Source organism: Salvelinus sp. IW2-2015, unplaced genomic scaffold, assembly GCF_002910315.2.
Source record: "Salvelinus sp. IW2-2015 unplaced genomic scaffold, ASM291031v2 Un_scaffold6717, whole genome shotgun sequence".
NCBI lineage: Eukaryota > Metazoa > Chordata > Actinopteri > Salmoniformes > Salmonidae > Salvelinus > Salvelinus sp. IW2-2015.
This window is the reverse complement of record NW_019947979.1, coordinates 12,348-18,551: the sequence shown is the minus strand read 5'-3', so window position 1 is coordinate 18,551 and position 6,204 is coordinate 12,348.

Genomic DNA, 6,204 nt, shown 5'->3' with positions numbered 1-6,204 from the left:
CTGTTACTGAGACCGTTGGGACGCTCCATATTTGTTGAGAGATTTGCATATCTTATATCTCTGCTCAGATTCATTTTTAAGCCGAGTAGAAAAATCCAACCCAAAGTTCAGCGTTCCTGACCCTAAAACAGTAGTCAAGACACATCGCTAATGGCTAACTGGCATAGCTACTTTCAAAAGACACAAATGATGGAGAAACCCTCATCTGACACATATTTTACTCGGCCCAGCAGAACTGGTTAGTATGTTGTTCACGTTATCCGAGCAAGTGTTGCTGCACTTTTAATGTGATGCTGGACAACATTTAATTACGTTTTTTTGTTTTTGGTGTACATGACACCGGCCATATTCACGGAGGGTTGATGGTTCGTAAATTCGATCAATTTTTCTTGCGTTTCTGGGTGGTCCACTTAAAGACGCTCTGAAATCAGTAGCAGTAGAGAGCCAGAGTGAATTTACGAAGCGCACCCCAGATCAGAACGGAATTAAAAAAGTTCCTTGTATAGCTGTGCTTCGACCATTTCTGGATTATTGCCTCGATGTCTGACTTTCATTCGTGGAAAGTTGTGTGTGCAAGAGTTTAACTCGGCTATGGGCAGTTTGAATAGTGTAAGAACCCTGGGTTGTGAAACGCGGGATATCGACGTCTTGCCACTTGAGCATACCTCTTGGGGGCACAGGTCGATATCACGCTGGGACTTCGGGGTAGATGGTCGTTGGTTCAAGGCCTGCTCCCGTGGCCTGTTATTCCATTACCAAATACATTCGCAAACCACGGGATTTACTCGTAATAATCTCGGTTTTCTTTTCTAGACAACGCTGCTCCGTATTGCACCAGTCACACAACCCTTCTCCAAATAGCAACAAAGTTAATCAACTGTTTTTAAATGAGATAATTTGGTTTCAGTTCCTTACTCAAGTTGGAGGGGGGTTTCATTTCTCTTGAAGTTAAATTTGTCTCGCCTTTTCTAGTTTGTTTTCAACTTAAATCAGAATCAAATCAAAATCAAATTCTGAGTACAATCACATGGTTAGCGAGTGTTTAATGCGAATGTGTAGCGAAATGCTTGGGTGCTTCTAGTTCCGACATGCGTAATAACCAAACAGTTAATCTAACCGGAACAATCTCCACGCGACTACCTTACACACACACACAAGTGTGAGGGATAAAGGATAAATGGTACATAAAGATATAATGGGATCGAGTGGTGGTACAGGACGCATGGCAGAGTGGCGTACGATGGTATAGAGTACCGGTATATTACATATGAGCATGGAATATGTAGAGGTATGTAAAACATAAGAGGTGGCTATTTCAAGTCGGCTGAGTTGGTACATGGTATTGCATAAAGATGGCAAGAATGGCCAGTAGATGATATAGGTAGTAGTATTATACGTATGAGGATGGGGTATGCTAGGGCGTATGGAAACATTGATATTAAGAGTGAGACGACTAGTTGTTACTTCTAAAAGTACTGGTAATGAGGACCTCACAACATTTTACATAACATCCATTTTCAAACATTCCAACCAGTTAGTTGTGTAAGAAGTACGGATGTTTAGGGCAGATTCTAGTACAAAGGGTATCCCTTTGGCGCATACCAGCCCACAGGAGAGATCATCTGTTATTAGCAGGAGGCTGCCTGGAAGCCGTCTAGTATACTCAGGCAACTAGTGGAGGATGAGGCACCTTTGGATTGATCAGAACTGACTCGCGTTATTTCGATCTTCTACCATCGGAGAGGAGAGACATGCTTACATGGATCTGAGAGGATCTCCTGCCTATCGAGAACAGGTAGGACGACCTCGTTACAGTGGTTACTGGAGAAACACCTCGGCTACTGTAACTAACAGGTAGGATGGATTGACATTAGCTCTAGGCAGACTGAGGAACCCATAGTGGCATACACAAACAGGGGTAGAGGTGAGAGATTTTGGATTTGTGATTCCATGTGAATTGCATGATGTAATCTTCGAGCTCCTTGCACACTAGGTGGGAAGGATCGAGGGATTTGTTATCGAGTGCTTGTGCCTAGAAGCACGCGAGCTCATGAGCTTACAAGCTCTTGACCGAGCAGGTGAGAGGACATGGTGTTAGCAGACTGAAGATTAGCTCCTCAGGCGTGACCACGAACAGCGCTCGGTAGAGCGCCTAGATCGATGTTGAGACGAAGAACGTCGTATGCGAGATTCCCAGTCGTTACGCGACACAGAGCACAGCGTATTGTGCTTAGTACACATACTGGCAGAACCCATCTACACAGATACAGGCAAGAGGACGAGCCATAGCTTCAAGGCTGCTTGTACTGGAAACTCCATGCACATAACTCAAACTAGGAGAGAGTGTTAGTGTGATATAGTCGATTCTGAGAGATTTTTCCATCTACACAAGCGAGAGCGAAGAATCGTGCTCCTACAATCTTTTCCCATCCTCTCCTCGCGGTTTTGATTGGATTGGCTCTCGCGACTGTGACGCTGCTCTCCCCGTCTGTTGTCCGACTGCGGTGTTCTGTGTTGGGTGGCACTACTTCATTTATTCCGTTAGGTTTGTAACATATCGTCTCCTGACAGCGGCATAGATCTTGTGTAACCTTCTGCACCTCATGGAACGACCGGAGCCCTTTCTGCAGTGTGGCAGGGGTGCTCCTCTTGCTGTTGTATTTCCTGAGAAGCTTATAACGTTATTCTAACTTATTAGTAATTACATAGCTACTTAGTAGTAATACTTACCACTGTGGAGTCAACTACCCGATCTCACGGATAAATTTCAATTCGCAAAAAACTAACTCCCGTTATCGGTATAATCAGATGTCTCCTTGTTACTGACGCGATGTAAAATTGATCACGGAAATATTGTTGCTTGAAGATCTTGGGTTGTGGAAGTGGTCGCTTGTCGATAGTTGCTGTACTGAACACTTTAGTTACAAATGAGAGCTCAGTAATGTTGCAATTTATGCTGGGTTTCCACTAGATGCCACAGTCACAAAGTCAAAATTGTATAAATTCATACAAAAATGAGATGTTTGCTCTTAATTTAGGGTTATGTATAAGGCTATCGATGTGGTTAAGGTTAGGTTTAAAATAACATTTTCATTTTGAGAAATTGACGAAATAGGCGGGGGGTTTTCACTTTGTGTCTGTGGTAACTAGTGGCGACCCTTGTACAAATTGGGCGAAGAAAAGTCTTYCGGGGTCTGCGTCGCGTACAGCCAACCAGCGAGTGAGACGTCATTATGGTTGGATCGGGATGGGGGCAGGGTTMAAAAAGATTAAACAATACAGCGTTGTCACGGTGAGCTCAGCTGGAATTAATTTGTTTCTGTCCCAGATAGCCACCTATCTCCTATATAGGCTATGGTCCAAACTAGTGCACTATGTAGGAAACAGGGTCACTGAAATGTGCTTTTATATGACATTGACAAATAGGACATTAATGATTAGGTTGGATTTGAGAAGAGGAAAGAGAGTTAACCTTGTTCACACAAGACCTTTATCTATTGACACCCTGGGAGTCAGACAGACACACACCCCGGGCGTCAGACACACACACACACACTTGGTTCAACTTTATATGTTAGTTTGTTATTATTTTGTATGTTTTTCTGTTTGTTGAATTTTGTTATTTTGCTGTCTGGTCACTTATGTTTTATGTTTTTACTATATTATTTTTTTTTTTTTTGTTTTGTTATGTTTTTTAGATGTCTTTCTTTGTGTGATATGTGTATTTTGTTGGCTATAATTATTATTTTTTTGGTGATTTAGTTGTTTTTTTCTTTGTTGTCCTTGTGTTTTTTCATTTATGTGTTGTGTCATCTTATAAATTATGTGATTTTTTTCGTATTTATTTTTTTTTGCTTTTATTCTTAGTTTGCTCTTGTGTTCTATTAGTTAGTCTTTTTTTTGCTATTCTAATATTATTTTTATATTTTTTTGAATTGTTATTGGTGTCTGTGCACTTAGTTATGTTTAGTCTTGTAGTTTATTTTTTTTTTTTTTTTTTTTTTTGTATTTTTTTTTTTTTTTTGTTTTTTTTTTTTTTTGTTTGTGTATTTTATTAGTTGTTTGTCTTGTGTCACTTGTAGTAGTTTTCTTTTTTTTTTTATCATATATTATTTTATCTTTGTGTTTTTTTTATTTGTTTCGTATTCTTTTTTTTTTTTGTGTTCTTATATTGTAGTTTGTTGCATCTTATTTATTTATTTCATTTTATTTTTGTTTTGTTTTTTTTTTTTTTCTTTTTTAGTATAGTATTTTTTTTTTTTATGTTTTTAATTTTTTTTTTTTTTTTTTTATCGTATGTCTGTCTTGGTATTAGTTAAGTTAGTATCTTATATCTTTATTTTTATATTGTTTTCTCATTTTTTGGGAATTTATGTGGGATTTACTCTTGGTTCATTATGTTGATTTTTGTCATTTTTCTTTTTTTTTATTTTTTTGTTGTTTGTAATTTTTTTGGAATAGGGTTTTCTGGTTTATTGTATTCTCTATTTATATTTTTTTTTTTATTTGCTTGTTTTTTTTTTTTTTTTTTTGTGGATATTATTTGTGTTTTTTCTGGTCATTAGTTAGATAGTGCTTATACTATTTTCTTTTTGATTTTTTTTTATTTTGAGTCTTTTTATTTTGTTTTGTTTCGAGTATTTTATTTGTTTTTATTTGTTTATCTTTTGTTTTTTTTTTGTTTTTTTTGGTTTTTTTCTTTTTTTTTTTTCATTTGATTGGTGTTTATCTACCATTTTTTGGTCGCCACTATATATGGGAATTGTGGAGCTGAAATAGGGGCTCTGGTCACTACTAAGATGTTACTATATGAACATTAAAAGCGGTGGAATAGGGTCTGGTCACATAGTTAAGTTCACTATATAATCTGGGAATCATGGGCTCTGGTTCATAGTCACGTGTCACTATATAAAGTCGAGGAACCTAGGTGCTCTGGTAACTAAGTGAGCTAGTCATCTTATATTTTTTTTTCTTTCTATTATTTTTTTTTCAGGGAATATAGTGGCTCTTGGATCTACTCAGTATGTTAAATGCACTACAGTATGATAATGGTGGAAGTATATGGGTCTCTGGTACACCTTAGTTGAAAGTTCGTTTCACTATATTATTATTTACTGGTGCACTGAAGACATTTATGAACTCATAGTTTAGGACTTGCGGAACTTTAGCAGGTGGGCTCTGGTTCACTGTAGGCACTATATCTTCGTACAACGGGAATAGGGCTCTGGTCACTATAATTAGCACTATGATCCTCCTTCACGTGGGATATCAGGGATCTCAGAGTCACTAGTTCAGGTCGGCCCTATAAAATAGGCATACCGAATCTGGGCTCTGGCACTGGTTGATTCATATATAGAAACTGGGGAATAAAGGTCTGGTCACTAGTAGTGCTACTATTATGGAATAGGGCTCTGGTCACTAGTAGCTCACTATATTAGGGAATATAGGGCTCTGGTCATAGTAGTGCACGTATATAGGAATAAGGGCCCCCTTCTTGTCACTTAATAGTGCACTATAATGGGAATAGGCTCTGGTCACTAGTAGTTGCACTATATAGGGAATATAGGGCTCCTGGTCACTAGTAGGTTCACTATATAACGAGGGAATAGGGCTCTGGGTCAATCATATATAGGTGAACGGCTTCGTACAGTAGTCATATATGGAATAGGGCTCCTGGTCACTAGTAGGTGTAGCATCTATACTGGGAAACGGGCTACTTGGTCACTAGAGTTCACTTGATATAAGGGGAAATAGGGCTCTGGTCCAACTGGAGTAGTTTCACTTATTAGAATAGGGCTCTGGTCACTAGTAGTTTTTGACAGGACCCTAGTATGTAAAGGGCTCTAGTCAAGTAGTGCACTATATAGGGAATAGGGTGTCATATGGGACGTAGCCTTGTGTGGTGCCAGTGGAGGCCTCTAATATAAACACTTATTATTACTATATTGTTCTAACAGAGAGAAAGGGCTTCAACTATGCACTTTACCTCAACAACACAAATAAACTGTAATACAACAGCTTCCTGGTCCGCTGTCTGACTTCCTGTCTGACTCCCTGTGTGTGTGTGTGTCTGACTCCCGGGGTGTCTGTCTGACTTCCTGTCTGACTCCCTGTGTGTGTGTGTGTGTCTGACTCCCGGGGTGTCTGTCTGACTTCCTGTCTGACTCCCGGGGTGTCTGTCTGATTTCCTGTCTGACCCGTGTG